At 47.4% G+C, this 15847-nt stretch overlaps 9 non-coding genes across 9 annotated transcripts; all 9 read right to left on the bottom strand.

The window, feature by feature from the left end:
* Positions 1-969: 969 nt before the first annotated feature.
* Positions 970-1043, bottom strand: trnat-ugu (transfer RNA threonine (anticodon UGU)). The gene has a single exon. It is a non-coding gene; the product is annotated as a tRNA-Thr (tRNA).
* Positions 1044-1216: 173 nt separating this feature from the next.
* On the bottom strand, positions 1217-1290 carry trnat-agu (transfer RNA threonine (anticodon AGU)). The gene has a single exon. It is a non-coding gene; the product is annotated as a tRNA-Thr (tRNA).
* A 574-nt stretch (positions 1291-1864) lies between these two features.
* trnah-gug (transfer RNA histidin (anticodon GUG)) lies at positions 1865-1936 on the bottom strand. Its single transcript has one exon. It is a non-coding gene; the product is annotated as a tRNA-His (tRNA).
* A 577-nt stretch (positions 1937-2513) lies between these two features.
* On the bottom strand, positions 2514-2587 carry trnat-ugu (transfer RNA threonine (anticodon UGU)). The gene has a single exon. It is a non-coding gene; the product is annotated as a tRNA-Thr (tRNA).
* A 173-nt stretch (positions 2588-2760) lies between these two features.
* Positions 2761-2834, bottom strand: trnat-agu (transfer RNA threonine (anticodon AGU)). Its single transcript has one exon. It is a non-coding gene; the product is annotated as a tRNA-Thr (tRNA).
* Positions 2835-3523: 689 nt separating this feature from the next.
* Positions 3524-3597, bottom strand: trnat-agu (transfer RNA threonine (anticodon AGU)). The gene has a single exon. It is a non-coding gene; the product is annotated as a tRNA-Thr (tRNA).
* A 644-nt stretch (positions 3598-4241) lies between these two features.
* trnar-ucu (transfer RNA arginine (anticodon UCU)) lies at positions 4242-4331 on the bottom strand. Its single transcript is given in 2 exon segments — positions 4242-4277; positions 4295-4331. It is a non-coding gene; the product is annotated as a tRNA-Arg (tRNA).
* Positions 4332-4801: 470 nt separating this feature from the next.
* On the bottom strand, positions 4802-4875 carry trnat-agu (transfer RNA threonine (anticodon AGU)). The gene has a single exon. It is a non-coding gene; the product is annotated as a tRNA-Thr (tRNA).
* A 158-nt stretch (positions 4876-5033) lies between these two features.
* trnat-agu (transfer RNA threonine (anticodon AGU)) lies at positions 5034-5107 on the bottom strand. Its single transcript has one exon. It is a non-coding gene; the product is annotated as a tRNA-Thr (tRNA).
* Positions 5108-15847: the final 10740 nt, after the last annotated feature.

The raw sequence follows: 15847 nt of genomic DNA, 5'->3' as shown, positions 1-15847 counted from the left end.
GGTCTACCCGACGTGTCCCTTACTACAAATGGGCCTTGTCATCTTTAGCTTGCAGACAAAACTGTTTCTTACCAACATAACTCTTTTCAAGGGTAATCCTGTAACAGGGACTAAGCCACGTCACCTACCTCCGCTCTTTGCCGCCAGAAGGGTGACCCAGACGATCAAAACATAGAGAAAAGATGCAAATTTTGGCCCAGGCTTTGGATAGCATAAAAGAGTTTGTTGACAACTGCGCGGGGGTGGCCTGCTAGCCCCTGTGTTTGTTGGACAGCTGTGTTCAGCAGGACTCCCAGAACCCCCATCACACGTTTATGGAGCTCCATTCACAAGAGCTGCAAAGACCATCTAAGCTACGGGAAGACAAAGGAAGTCTGGCACTTCTCTGTGGTGACGGCCTGTCCTTGTGTGCAAGAGTCAAGAGGTTTCCGTAAGCAAATGTGGTAGGAAACAAAATAGTAATTTTGAAGTCTTTTGACTACTAGGACATTATTAAATGAACATGTTGAGAACAAGAGCCCTCAAAAGCTTTATGTTACCTGAGGGCAACGCTGTGCAGTATGGGGTTGACAAAAGAGCGAAAGCCACAACTCTGTTGGGACTCGAACCCACAACCTTTAAATGACCTCATTTTGCAACTTAGAAGTCCAATGCGCTATTCATTGCGCCACAGAGCCCACGATTTTATCAAGGGCCAAGTGATGGATTTTCATTATTTGCACACCCTGCAATGCTGTACAAACCTTTGAATGTCCTCAATTTGCAACCTAGAAGTCCAATGCGCTATCCATTGCGCCACAGGGCCCACGTTTTTGCATGGCAAGGCCAAGTGATGGATATTCATCATTTGCACACCCTGTAATGCTGTACACTCAGAAAAGACATGGGCTCTGCACAATTGAAACCTGATTCAAAGTTCTGAGGCCCTCGGTCCAAGAACGATCACAAAGTGCAAAGACAACGGGGTGGAGGCACCACTGGGATTCGAACCCCGGATCTCCTGTTTACAAGACAGGCGCTTTGACCAGCTAAGCCACGGCGCCTTGTCGTCAAGACATATTAGATTGGGACACTATCCTTCAACAACAGCTCAGGGATGGTTTTCAAATGGAAGCAACTGCAAAGGAAACCTCAGTTTCACCGTTTGTGGTCAGTTATCAGAAAAGCAAGCGATTGAAAGGGTCCACAGCCTTGCGACACAAACGGGTATCGTCAGAGGCACCGCTGGGATTCGAACCCAAGATCTCCTGTTTACTAGACAGGCGCTTTAACCAACTAAGCCAAGGCGCCTACCTCCGCATTGCGTTTCCTTCTTCGAAGATTCAGAACGGCCGTCAAAACGTCTGCTATGTCAAAATATATTTGCAAATCAGTGGGGATGCAGCCTATTAGACTGATGATAATAGTCATTAAAGGAAAATAATGCTAGGAAAAAGAACAAAAACTCACTGCTACTTGTCTGGAAAGCCTCTTCACACGCTTCAATGCTGTTGACTGGCCGCGCTCTTATCGTTGTTGTAAACTTGTGTCAAAGGCGCAGTTGTTTGTAGCAAATAGCAAGCCCGCGGCACTCTAGGTAACAGCCAGCGAGTGTACTGACACCTAGCGATTAGAAAATATACACGCACCATATTCTCTCTGAAGCAAGATTCTTCCGAAATAAATAGGAGCGTTTCGTTTTCAGTCTTTTCTCTAAGGGTTCGAAGCTGAGAGCTCATGCTTTCAAAGAAGGTCCCAGTTTCAATTCACTCGAACATCCAGAGCACATCAAGGACACGCGCCGTGCACAAAAAAAGTAGTCTGAAGGACGGGATGAGGAGAGGTGGTCACATGGAGCTCAATTTCAATGGCACCCAGTAATCCTTGCCGTGACCCGGATTCGAACCGGGGTTGCTGCGGCCACAACGCAGAGTACTAACCACTATACGATCACGGCGAGCTACCGGTCTACCCGACGTGTCCTTGACTACAAATGGGCCTCGTCATCTTTAGCTTGCAGACAAAACTGTTTCTTACCAACATAACTCTTTTCAAGGGTAATCCTGTAAGAGTGACTTTTTTTCCTTTTATAAAGTTTAAGCTAGGCCTCCAGAAGGTTACAAACTAAAGCAGGCGCATGCTGTCAACGTAGTCGGCTATCCATTGCGCCACAGAGCCCACGTTTTTATCAAGGCCAAGTGATGGACATTATTTAAATGAACATGTTGAGAACAAGAGCCCTCAAAAGCTTTATGTTACCTGAGGGCAACGCTGTGCAGTATGGGGTTGACAAAACAGCAAAAGTCACGACTCTGGTGGGACTCGAACCCACAACCTTTGAATGGCCTCAATTTGCAACCTAGAAGTCCAATGCGCTATCCATTGCAATGCCAAGTGATGGATTTTCATCATTTGCACACCCTGTAATGCTGTACACACAGAAAAGACAGGGGCTCTGCACAATTGAAACCTGATTCAAAGTTCTGAGGCCCTCGGTCCAAGAACGATCACAAAGTGCAAAGCCAACGGGGTAGAGGCACCGCTGGGATTGGAACCCAGGATCTCCTGTTTACAAGACAGGCGCTTTGACCAGCTAAGCCATGGCGCCTTGTCGTCAAGACATATTAGATTGGGACACTATCCTTCAACAACAGCTCAGGGATGGTTTTCAAATGGAAGCAACTGCAAAGGAAACCTCAGTTTCACCGTCTGTGGTGAGTTCTCAGAAAAGCAAGCGATTGCAAGGGTCCACACTCTTGTGACACAAACGGGTATCATCAGAGGCACCGCTGGGATTCAAACCCAGGATCTCCTGTTTACTAGACAGGCGCTTTAACCAACTAAGCCACAGCGCCTACCTCCGCTCTTTGCCGCCAGAAGGGTCAGCCAGACGATCAAAACATAGAGAAAAGATGCAAATTGTGGACCAGGCTTTGGATAGCATAAAAGAGTTTGTTGACAACTGCTCGGGGTGGCCAGCTAGCCCCTGTGTTTGTTGGAGAGCTGTGTTCAGCAGGACTCCCAGAACCCCCATCACACGTTTATGGAGCTCCATTCACAAGAGCTGCAAAGAATGGCCTCAATTTGCAACCTAGAAGTTCAATGCGCTATCCATTGCGCCACAGAGCCCACGTTTTATCAAGGCCAAGTGATGGATTTTCATCATTTGCACACCCTGTAATGCTGTACAACCTTTGAATGGCCTCAATTTGCAACCTAGAATTCCAATGCCCTATCCATTGCGCCACAGAGCCCACGTTTTTGCATCGCAAGGCCAAGTAATGGATTTTCATCATTTGCACACCCTGTAATGCTGTACACTCAGAAAAGACAGGCCCTCTGCACAATTGAAACCTGCTTTAAAGTTCTGAGGCCCTCGGTCCAAGAACGATCACAAAGTGCAAAGCCAACGGAGTAGAGGCACCAAAGACCAAAACAACAACAGCTCAGGGATGGTTTTCAAATGGAAGCAACTGCAAAGGAAACCTCAGTTTCACCGTTTGTGGGGGTAGTGTCCCAATCTGACACAAACGGGTATCGTCAGAGGCACCGCTGGGCTTCGAACCCAGGATCTCCTGTTTACTAGACAGGCGGTTTAACCAACTAAGACACGGCGCCTACCGTGCGCCAGAAGGGTGACCAAGAAGATCAAAACATAGAGAAAAGATGCAAATTGTGGACCAGGCTTTGGATAGCATAAAAGAGTTTGTTGACAACTGCTCGGGGGCGTCCAGCTAGCCCCTGTGTTTGTTGTTTACAAGACAGGCGCTTTGACCAGCTAAGCCATGGCGCCTACCACCACTCTTTTCCGCCAGAAGGGTGACCCAGACGATCAAAACATAGAGAAAAGATGCAAATTGTGGACCAGGCTTTGGATAGCGTAAAAGAGTTGACAACTGCTCGGGGTTGGCCAGCTAGCCTCTGTGTTTGTTGGACAGCTGTGTTCAGCAGGACTCCCAGAAACCCTGTCACACGTTTATGGAGCTCCATTCACAAGAGCTGCAAAGACCATCTAAGCTACGGGAAGACAAAGGAAGACTCCGCTGGCTTTGCACTTCTCTGTGGTGACGGCCGGTCCTTGTGTGCAAGAGCCAAGAGGTTTCCGTAAGCAAATGTGGTAGGAAACAAAAGAGTAATTTTGAAGCCTTTTGACTACTAGGACATTATTTAAATGAACATGTTGAGAACAAGAGCCCTCAAAAGCTTTATGTTCCCTGAGGGCAACGCTGTGCAGTATGGGGTTGAAAAAACAGCAAAAGTCACGACTCTGGTGGGACTCGAACGCACAACCTTTGAATGGCCTCATTCTGCAACCTAGAAGTCCAATGCGCTATCCATTGCGCCACAGAGCCCATGTTTTTATCAAGGCCAAGTGATGGATTTTCATCATTTGCACACCCTGTAATGCTGTACAACCTTTGAATGGCCTCAATTTGCAACCTAGAAGTCCAATGCGCTATTCATTGCGCCACAGGGCCCACGTTTTTGCATGGCAAGGCCAAGTGATGGATTTTCATCATTTGCACACCCTGTAATGCTGTACACTCAGAAAAGACAGGGGCTCTGCACAATTGAAACCCGATTCAAAGTTCTGAGGCCCTCGGTCCAAGAACGATTACAAAGTGCAAAGCCAACGGAGTAGAGGCACCGAACCCAGGATCTCCTGTTTACAAGAGAGGCGCTTTGACCAGCTAAGCCACGGCGCCTTGTTGTCAAGACATATTAGATTGGGAAACCTCAGTTTCCCCGTTTGTGGTCAGTTCTCAGAAAAGCAAGCGATTGCAAGGGCCCACAGCTTTGCGACACAAACGGGTATCGTCAGAGGCACCGCTGGAATTCTAACCCAGGATCTCCTGTTTACTAGACAGGCGCTTTAACCAACTAAGCCACGGCGCCTACCTCTGCTCTTTGCAAAGCCAACGGAGTAGAGGCACCAAAGACCAAAACAACAACAGCTCAGGGATGGTTTTCAAATGGAAGCAACTGCAAAGGAAACCTCAGTTTCACCGTTTGTGGGGGTAGTGTCCCAATCTGACACAAACGGGTATCGTCAGAGGCACCGCTGGAATTCTAACCCAGGATCTCCTGTTTACTAGACAGGCGCTTTAACCAGCTAAGCCATGGCGCCTACCACCACTCTTTTCCGCCAGAAGGGTGACCCAGACGATCAAAACATAGGGAAAAGATGCAAATTGTGGACCAGGCTTTGGATAGCATAAAATAGCGTGGGGGTGGCCAGCTAGCCTCTGTGTTTGTTGGACAGCTGTGTTCAGCAGTACTCCCAGAACCCCAGTCACACATGTTTATGGAGCTCCATTCTCAAGAGCTGCAAAGACCATCTAAGCTACAGGAAGAGAAAGGACGTCTGGCACTTCTCTCTGGTGACGGCTTGTCCTTGTGTGTAAGTTTCCGTAAGCAAATGTGGTAGTAAACGAACATTACACGCACCACTTCACACATCTCTTGCAAAAGCAAACACTTTATTCAAAACTATTTTAACTCTTTTAAAAATGGTGTAACTCCATAGTATCTCTACATGCAAACATTAAATAAATACATCAAATAGCAATTATACATGGCAAACTAAATACAGATACTGACATATACATGTTTGTCCATAAATAGTACACTGTATATATAGTATGTATGCACAATTGATTAACTTTACATTGTTATCGAACTGACAAGAGTTGTATATTGACACTATTGTCTTGTTAGAGACGTTTTACATCAGAATATGAACGTGTTCCTATTGTTAAGCTTTGCAACAACATGTATTGTATAAAGCAATATAGAAATAAAGGTTACTTGGCCTCTATGCATATTCATTATACTGTAAATTTCTAAAATAAACAAAAATGCAATGGTGGCAATTTTGTTTGTTGAATAACTGAATACATAAGTGTTTTCACACATGATAATGGAGTGTGGGTAATCCGTAAATTAATGTGAGACTTTTAAATTGTAGTGATTACCAAATTAAGTACCAGTTTTGAATGATGTATCTACAGTAAATAAATGTTTTTTTTTTGTTTTGCACAAAAACAAATCAACAAATGTGCCGGTAATAAACAATTGTATATTTACAAGAAAAAAAAAGTATTGTAACCGCAACGGCAACAGGCGACAAATTTATTATAATAAATGTAACACTTGATTGGCCAGTGACGTATCACCGGCATTTTTCTCATTGGTCAATTCCTCGAAGAATTGTACTGCAAACAGTGATTGGCTCATTTTTGGATGTCACTACCAGAAATAAGGTTATCTGACAGGTTGCTGTGAGCTCCACAGAGCCCACGTGATTGCCTGGCCGGGCCACGTGATAGTTTTTCATTTGGCATTTGCACATCCAACCCTGTAATGCTGTACACTCTGCGGGCAGAAAAGACAGGTCCTCGAGCCTCTGCACAATTGAAACCCGATTCAAAATTCTGAGACCCTCTGTCCAAGAACGATCCCATAGAGCAAAGCCAACGAAGGACAGGCACGGCTGGGCTTCGAACCCAGGATCCATGTCCTGCGCCACGTTGTTTAAATAGCAAATGCATTTGGCGTGCTGGCCTGAAACCGAGGTGTGTTCAGGCACATTTTTGGCGCGTTGCTAGTTTGAGGCAACTGAAATTGACTGCTCCATTGACCAACAAAAACCTGGTCTAAAGTCAATGGCACAATATTTTTTTTGTTATTTAACCTTGCGCATGAGCAAATCCTTTTGCGTTCTGGAGACGTGTTCAGTCTTTCCGCTTGCAAATTTCGTCATATAAATAGCAAGCCGCCATGGTGCGAACGCAACTGGCTTTTAAATGGAATGGGAGATGAGACTCTGATTGTTTTATTTCTCGTTATGCCCGAAACACACCTATTACTCATTAAGAGAATAGAAACAACCCTTTTAAACCATGCGCCGTGCACGCCGACAGTTTTTCCCATCGTTAAACAAGCAAAAGTGGATTCGGATACACCCTAAGTGCACTTGCGCCCTGCGCTTTAGACCGTGCACTTAGATGGTTAAAATAGGGCGCCATACCCATTAGAATCACCGTCTGAGGGTAACATTGTGCAGTATAGGGTTTACAAGATAGCAAAAGTCACAACACTGGTGGGACTCAGACACACAAGCTTTAGCCGCATTTCCAGTGCAAGACCTTTCATCAGGAACGAGGGACTTTGGGTTGGTACTTGGTGTGTTTCGACCACAGGGACCATAGTCTAAATGAACATTAACATTTGAACTCCCCCTTATCCACTATTGAGATGAAGATCTCACCTCCCTCATCCTAATCTACATTTCTCTCCCCCCTTCTTCATCCTGGCAGAGATCATCCAAACTCACACAAGAATCGAAATGATTTAATATGAATTAATATCATCGAGTTTGATACATGTTTGGTATTAATTGAAATGTCTCAGTGCGACTGGCACAAATGTCTCTTTCCCAAAGAAGTAAATCAAAAGGTAATATGGTTTTAAGAGTTTAGAGATAACTGGCACACAAAGGAACGTGGTCTCTAGCCCACCCCCAAAAGGTGTAAACTTCTGAATGCAAATATCCACGGTTAGCCTATATAATGAAACGCAACGAGAGCTCAGGGCCTTTCTGTATCTCAGATCAGCCCGTGAATGCTGAGGGTCGCAGAGACTCTCAGCATTCATATATTTAATAATGTCGGGTAAAAGACTTTCTTCTTTGTTCTAGAGCATTTGATGTTTTGCACTGATTACCTTTGAATTGATTATGAAATTGTAATGATACATTTAAATTGTGATATTTGATTATTCTAATTGACTTTGACATTATTTTCATTCAAGAGTTTAAAAGAATAGTAAAACATTCGCTCACATTTAATGATACATGGATATCATTAAAGCCTTTTTCATTTATGGAGTCAGATGAAATAACGAGTTCTCTTACGAGAGGTTCTCTGGTATTGCGTAAGTATAGCTTACGCTACGGGAAAGATTCATCTTTTCGAGATATTGAAGCCAAAAAATTATCCTTAATTTTTGTATCCATTGTCAACGCAGTGCAGCAGCTAGCAGACCTTGAGCAGGCTGTCTAGCGTGCTCATAGGCTGCCCTGCGGGAACTGCTGCAGCCTACCACTGAGCCTGACGTGACGTCACGTCCAATGAGGGGCGCTCGCGCCTTCACAGCGTCGAAGCCCGCCAGAATGGGCGTGGCTAGCGTATATAAACAGGCTCGTAGGCTGAATTCTCTGATTTTAATCTCTTCAGCGAGCTCTTCGCATCGATGGATCTAGAGAAGCCGCCGCCGCCGTCGAAACAGCGACAAGCCAGGCAAGGACAGTGCCTGAGGAAGCCGGCTATCTTCGCCACCTTCAGCCTTCCGTGCCAGCTACGCTATCTGGCGACGTATCCTTACCTCTTCTATCTAAAAGAGCGCGAGACGTCTTTTTCAAGATGCCTCGCTCCACTTGTGGCTCGTGCAGAGCCCCTCTCAGCGTCAGAGACCGCCACGTTATCTGCGCTCTCTGCCTGGGACCGGACCACGCTGCTCTTGCCCTCTCTACCGGAGGATGTGAGCACTGTGAAGAGCTTCCGATGTCGACCCTGCGGGCTCGACTCGAAGATTGCAAAACTGAAGCTGTCACTCCGCCCCCTTGTGGGACCGCGCAGGAAGAAGCGCCGTTCCCAAAGACCCCCGGAGCCTGCGGCCGCCGCGACACGCTCGCCGGAGTCCCTCCCTCGAGCCTCGCCTTCTCAACCGCCCTTCACAGACGCGCGGCCGCCAGCTACGGCCTGCTCTGCCCCCGCGTCTGACGACGAGGTGGAAGGACCCGCCGCTATGGACGGCTGTTCTATCCTGGCTTCTGATAGTGAGGGATGGTCGAGTTCTTAGCACTCCGCCGCCTCCTCGACCCAGGAATCAGGCAGGGCCCGCGCCGGAGTGGACGCTGACTTGATGCGCCTCCTCGCACAGGCCGTTGACCGCCTCGGGCTCGAGTGGTCACCGCCCAAGGAGCCCGCGCACAACAGACTCGACGGCTGCTTTCTCCAGAGTCACCGCCGTAGAGCGCCCGCTGCCAGGCCTGCACCCTTCCTCCCAGAGCTGCACTCTGAACTCTCAAAATCGTGGAATGCTCCATTCTCCGCGAGGCTCCAATCCTCTGTCTCTGCGTCGCTCTCCCAAGTGGACGGCGCCGCCGAGAAGGGATACAGCTCGATCCCCAGGGTTGAGGAAGCGATTGCTGCACATCTTTGCCCACCCTCCGATAGATGGCGCTCAAAGCCTGCTACATCCTCTCTTGTCGGTTGCGCATACGCCGCCGCCAGACAAGCAGCTTCCGCCATTCATTCCATGGCTGTCCTTCAGATCCTACAAGCCGATCTCTTCCGTGAATGGGACGAGAAAGGCCCGGATCCAGCTGCCGTAACGGACCTGAGAAGCGCGACGGATCTTTCCCTTCGTGCTACCAAAGCTGCAGCTCAAGCCCTAGGACGGTGCATGGCCTCGCTGACTGTCACAGAAAGACACCTTTGGTTAACGCTGGCTGACATGAGAGAGTCTGAGCGGTCTGCCTTCCTCGACGCTCCTCTCTCCCACTCTGGTCTCTTCGGCCCTGCAGTGAACGGAATCGTCGACCGTTTTTCTGAAGTTCAGAAAACCTCTCAGGCTATGAATCTGTTCCTGCCCCGTCGCGCTAGCTCCGCTGCAGGTCGCCCACGTGACCGGCCGCCTGCACGAGCCACTACACAGCGCCCAGTTCAGCCAAGATAGTCCAGCCAATCCTCGCAGCGACAGGGCGGCCGCCCCAGATCTCGCTCAGCTACCCGCAGCAGACCGCACCCCCCACGTGGGCCGCGGCCAAAGATCACGCTGAAACCTGAGCAAGCAAAGTCCTCCTAGCAACAGTGAGAGGGAAAAGACGCCTGGGTCTCGCCGCGGCTGGACCACCGTCAAAGCTTTTCGCCCTGTCAGTCCCCTTAACACAGGCTACTGCAGTGAGTTATTTAGCAGCCAACGAGTCGGTAACACAACCCGCTCGCCTGCACACAACCGCCGTTTTTGCAGCGAACCAGAGAAATCTCAGAAAGAGCATAATGTCTGGTTATCCGGCTCACGACGACGGTGTTTTAAGTTTACAAAAAGTGCCCACACCACAGTGCTCACTCCTACACACAAACACAGCACTCCCCGTGTCACCCGCAGAGCCCACTCTCATAAAGCTGGCAAATGCCGCTCGAGTGTCAGCTGCAGGAGATGTGCCCACGTGCCCGTGCCCACATCTACTATCTGCCCGCTCTATTACACGGCCAAGTCACGCGTTTCACAAAGTGCAGACTCAAATCAATCAGGTTGTGGATGTTAAGTCTCGTGGCCGCTCGCAAGCGCAAGCGCGCGTGCTGTGTTCAGCAACTGGCCGCGTCTTTCCAGAAGGACAGCACCGCCCCTCTGTAAACATTCCAGAATATGCTGGGTTACATGGCTTCAGCCGCTGAGGTACTTCAGCTAGGTTTGCTACGTATGCGGCCGCTACAACGCTGGCTGGCCGCTCGCGTGCCTCACCGAGCTTGGAAGTCAGGCTGTGCCCGGATCAGAGTGACTCAGAGCTGTATCACAGCTCTGCAGCCCTGGTTAGTGGCCGACTTGTACCAGCGGGGAGTGGTTATGGGGACGGTCTCATACCGGAAGGTCATCTCGACAGACGCGTCCAACACGGGTTTGGGCGCGCTCTTCGAGGGCAGACCAGTCTTTGGCCTGTGGTCAGACCGGGAAAAACTCCTCCAAATAAACTGTCTGGAAATGATAGCGGTCGAGAATGCGCTTAAGCGTTTCCTCCCGTTTATACAGGACCACCATGTTCTAGTCCGCTCGGACAACATGTCTGTAGTGTCCTACGTGAACCGCCAGGGCGGTGTCAGATCCAGAAATCTCTGCAATCTGGCAGAACGCCTCCTCGTTTGGTCTCAGCACCACCTGCGCTCGCTGAGGGCGGCGCATGTGCCAGGCCATCTGAACGACGGCCCAGACAGACTGTCCAGGAACAATGTTCCCTGCACCCTCAAACAGTCCAGTTGCTATGGCGCCTTTTTGGCAAAGCGGAAGTCGACCTATTTGCGTCACAGGACAACGCTCACTGCCCAAATTTCTTTTCAAAGAACGAGGACGCGCTGGCCCAGACCTGGCCCAGCCACCCACTATATGCTTTCCCCCCAGTAAACTAAAATACTTATCACTTAAAAACGTTTTTCTGATCGCTCTGTCGTCAGTCAAACGTTTGGGGGACTTACACACTCAAAAGTCATCATCAAACCTAGACATGGCTATGTTCTCAAAGTTATTGGCCAGTCAGGGCGCTGCGCTGAGATTTTACATTACACGCTCCGCCCCTTTCAGGCGCGCCGAACAGCTTTTCGTTTCGATTGGTGGGCGCACCAAAGGTCTCGCCGCCTCGAAACACAGTCTACCAGATGGATAATTGATGCGATTGCAGCTGCTTATACAGCGAAAGGTCTGCAATGCCCCTTGGGCGTCAGGGCTCATTCCACCAGAGGCGTTGCCTCTTCGTGGGCATGGTCCAGTGGAATTTCTATCCATGACATATGTGTGGCGGCGGGCTGGGCCCTGGAAGTCTTGAATCTGGAAGTTCCCGCCTTGCAGGCGAAACTACTATCAGTCTAAGTGAGAGGTCAGTTCTGCCCAGATACTATCGTGCGCAAGCTACTCTCATGCCACTAGCTCTTCTGGTAGAGCTGAACTGTATGAGGTGATGTGCTATATGCTTATACATTGACCGGCGTCGCCGCTCTGTATTCCCTGTGAGTGTTTTTATTGCGCTTGTATTACATGCAGACAATGCACGCCTGATGACAATGCAGTGCTGAAGTGCCAACTAGCCTCTTCCTATGGAGGATCCCTATACCACTCTACAGATAAAGGGTTGTGGAATTTTTCGGTTCACGTACCTACCCAAAGTGATAAGATAAAATAAAATTCTGCATCAAAATGTATAGACAAGTAGTTTGTTTAGGCATGGTTTGTAAGGAATTACAAACCTGCGCACATATATTCAAACGCACATAACTATAGAATCAATTCTTAATGCGCATGTGAACGCCATCAGCGTCTATCACAGGTTCACGTTTAAAGTCTGTTTAGAGAGAACGGTGTCGTCTTAGCGGCCCCTAATTTAATAACAAATGATCATTTAGACGGAAGTGAATCAATCAAAACTAACTTTAGCTGGAAAAAACATTTTTCAAGAGCCACTATAAAACCAAACCAATCTCTGTGACCTTAAATTATATGTTTATCTCTGTAAAGCTGCTTTGAAACAATCTACATTGTTAAAAGCGCTATATAAATGAGGATGACTTGACTTGACTTGACATGCGCTTATTCCCGCTGATCCCCGTATCTTCTGGGACTAATAAGTGGATGCTGGCGCTCACGGCGTTGACAAGGAGTTCCCGTAGCGTAAGCTATACTTACGCAATACGAGAGAACCTCTCGTAAGAGAACGTACTCGGTTACCTAACGTAACCTCGGTTCTCTCTAGAAGAGGGAACGAGTATTGTGTAACCTGCCGTGCTTGCGCCACGAGCGTTTTTCGCTTCAGTCGATGAACACCAGAGAATTCAGCCTATGAGCCTGTTTATATACGCTAGCCACGCCCATTCTGGCGGGCTTCGACGCTATGAAGGCGCGAGCGCCCCTCATTGGATGCGACGTCACGTCACGTCGGGCTCAGTGGTAGGCTGCAGCAGTTCCCGCAGGGCAGCCTATGAGCACACTAGACAGCCTGCTCAAGGTCTGCTAGCTACTGCACTGCGTTGACAATGGATACAAAAATTAAGGATAATTTTTTGGCTTCAATATCTCGAAAAGATGAATCTTTCCCGTAGCGTAAGCTATACTTACGCAATACTCGTTCCCTCTTCTAGAGAGAGGTAACAGAGTACGTTAATACATATGAAAAAATGTATTGAATTTAACCAAAAATACTTTGCCGCGAGAAAAGACAGTTGTGGCGAGGGACGGCCGAGGGACGTGAGAGAACGGCACGAGACCGGTGTGCTTCACAGGTGTTGCTCACATTTGCAATCGCACCACCGGCCTCGCGCCGTTCTCTCACGTCCCTCGGCCGTCCCTCACCACAACAGTAACACGCAGAGCCCCTCTGTGCTGATCAGACGACCCCCATTGGCCCTGATCGAGCGCGACTTACAGTTGACTCAACTCAGCATTTTATTTCAACCACCATTTTTAAAAGTCTGTTGCGATGCATGCAGTAAGAGTTGTTTGCTATTCTAATAAACAATGGGGTTTAAAAAATACGACCAATGGACAGATGACGAGGTTCAGGCTTTATTAAGCTTATATGCGGAGGAAGAAATCCAGTGGGAACTGGAAAGTCACACACAGTCCTAGGTCACCTGAATAATTTGCCTAATCTTCACGGTACTTTAGACCTTGATGGAAATGCAGAGAGCAACTGGTCGGAAGGAAGAAATTCCTGGGACAGATTGTTCCGGGTTATTTTGGTGGAAACGCGGCTTTAGACTGGCCACATTTTCTAGAAGTCCAATGTGCTATCCATTGTGCCACAGAGTCAGCCAGATTGCCTGCCTAGGCCACGTAATTATTTTGGGTATTTGCACATCCTACACAGTGAGGTTGCACACTCTGTGGCCAGGAAAGACAGATCCTTGAGCCTCTGCACAATTGAAACCCAATTCAAAGACCGTCTACCCTACAGAAAGATAAAGGATGTCTGTCACTACTCTGTGGTGATGGCCTGTACATGTGTGCAAGAGCCAAAAGGATTCAATAAGCAAATTTGGTAGAAAACCACATTTGGTAATTTTCTGGCACTGCATTTTACATAGAAATAACAATTCGGTATGATGCATATATGAACATTTCTGACGTCCTGCATCCAAATGATGCAAGTTAGTTACCCTCATACTAAGGGGGCAGGGGGCAGTTTTGGACTAATGGTTAGAGGGTCTGAATTGTAGTCCGAAGGTCGCAGGTGGGGGAGTGAATGAACAGTGCTCTCTTCCACTCTCATTACACTTGAGCAAGACCCGTCTCCATACCGGCGTGATGACTCCGATCTTCAACCATATGGAACTGGATAAATATTCTCAATGTTCTGATCCAATCTGATTTCCAACCTGTAATCCTGCCTGAAGCATATCATACACTGTTTGTTCGTTGGTCAGAGGAAAACTGGGCCCCCGACAGGGCCTAGTTTCTCCAGAGGTTTTTTTCTCCATTTTTTTCTCATGGCTTTGGGCTTGCTTAGTTGGGGACACTTAATATTCAACAATTTTATTGACCTGCCATTGACCTGCCTGTATTGACACCATTATATGAGAACTGAACTGAGCTGGACGACGACATCCCTGTTTTCTCCAGAGTGGCTGTAAAGATAAATTAACTAAATTTATAACATTTTTACAACAGAAATTAACCATCTCTGAACTTACTTAAGCTGCACTGTGACACTATTTTCTTCTAGATCTTCTGTATAGCTGAAACAAACTTTGTTGCATTATTTTCCTGTTTCACTGTAATGCTGCTTTGAAACAATCTGTATTGTAAAAAGCACTATATAAATAAAGGTGACTTGACATGAGGTTGAACTTTGGTGGGCTGAAAAGAGAGGTCTTTGAGTCAGCAACGCAGAGGCACTTTTAGGGTCCGATTGATTAACATGTCGGCATGAAACAGTATCTTCTTACAGCATCTGAGGGGTACACACACCCTGATGAAGGCATGTAAAGCCGCAACGCGTAGGTGTACCTGTCACCAATTTTAATGCTTAAGCCATGAATAACTAAAGGCATTTTAACTTTTTTCAACATAATTCGAGTGCCTTGGAGTACCTTTGTTTTTTAGCATCTGAGGGGTAGTTTGTAAATTAAAATTGTCTGCTAGTTTTTGAGGTCCTGATTTGTTGTTTGTCATTGAAAAAGCAAAATTTCACTATGTCTACATTCAAGTTTCACCACTCTCTCATTTTCTTTATGTTAAATACACAAGAGATTCAGTGGGTTAGGACACTGTGTTACACTCTCAACTTCTTTGTATGTGCAAAAAGAGAATACTGTTATGATAAGCACTGTTTTGTGATTGTGTCACATCACATACCATTAGGCAGTCATGGCCTAATGGTAACAGAGTTGGACTGGTGACCCAAAGGTTGCTGGTTCAATTCCAGTACCGGCAGGAATATGACTGAGGTGTCCTTGAGCAAGGCACCTAACCCCCAATCGCTCCCCGGGCGCCACTCACGGCTGCCCGCTGCTCCGGGTGTGTGTATCCACGTTTGCAGTGTGTGTGTTCACTACTCACTACTCTGCTCCTAATGTGTGTGCACTTACTTGGATGGGTTAAATGCAGAGGTCAAATTCCAAGTATGGGTTACCATACTTGGCCATCACGTGTCACTTTCACTTTCACATTGAGATACTTTAGAATACCGAAGTGAATAGCATTCATTTTTTAACACAATTTTATCAAGGTTAAGCAGTTACAGGAGTCTCACATTAATAATTATAAAAATAACTAATTTCAGAAAGCAAGGCAAGTACCTTGGAAGCGTAGTAGGAACAATTCTCTGGATAAAACATTTGCTTTAATCCATCAGTTCACACTTACATGCAATTAAGTCGAGTAAAGATTATGCGTATTTGGCGTGCTGTCTGTAGGGAGGGCTCCGAGCTCAACATTTTTTGCTGAACCCAGAGTACTCCACCGGTTGTTGAAAGAGTAATTAGGACTAGAAGTGAGGAGATGGGGAGGTGGAAGGATGCTGTTAAACTGTTGATGAACGGCAAGTCTTTTGTATATATGCGTCTTATTTTGGTAATTGGTTGAATAACTGAGTGCGCTC

Source organism: Siphateles boraxobius, unplaced genomic scaffold (assembly GCF_051911475.1).
Source record: "Siphateles boraxobius isolate OS27281-9 unplaced genomic scaffold, OSU_SipBor_1 6, whole genome shotgun sequence".
Lineage (NCBI taxonomy): Eukaryota > Metazoa > Chordata > Actinopteri > Cypriniformes > Leuciscidae > Siphateles > Siphateles boraxobius.
This window is presented reverse-complemented; position numbering and strand designations above follow the sequence as displayed.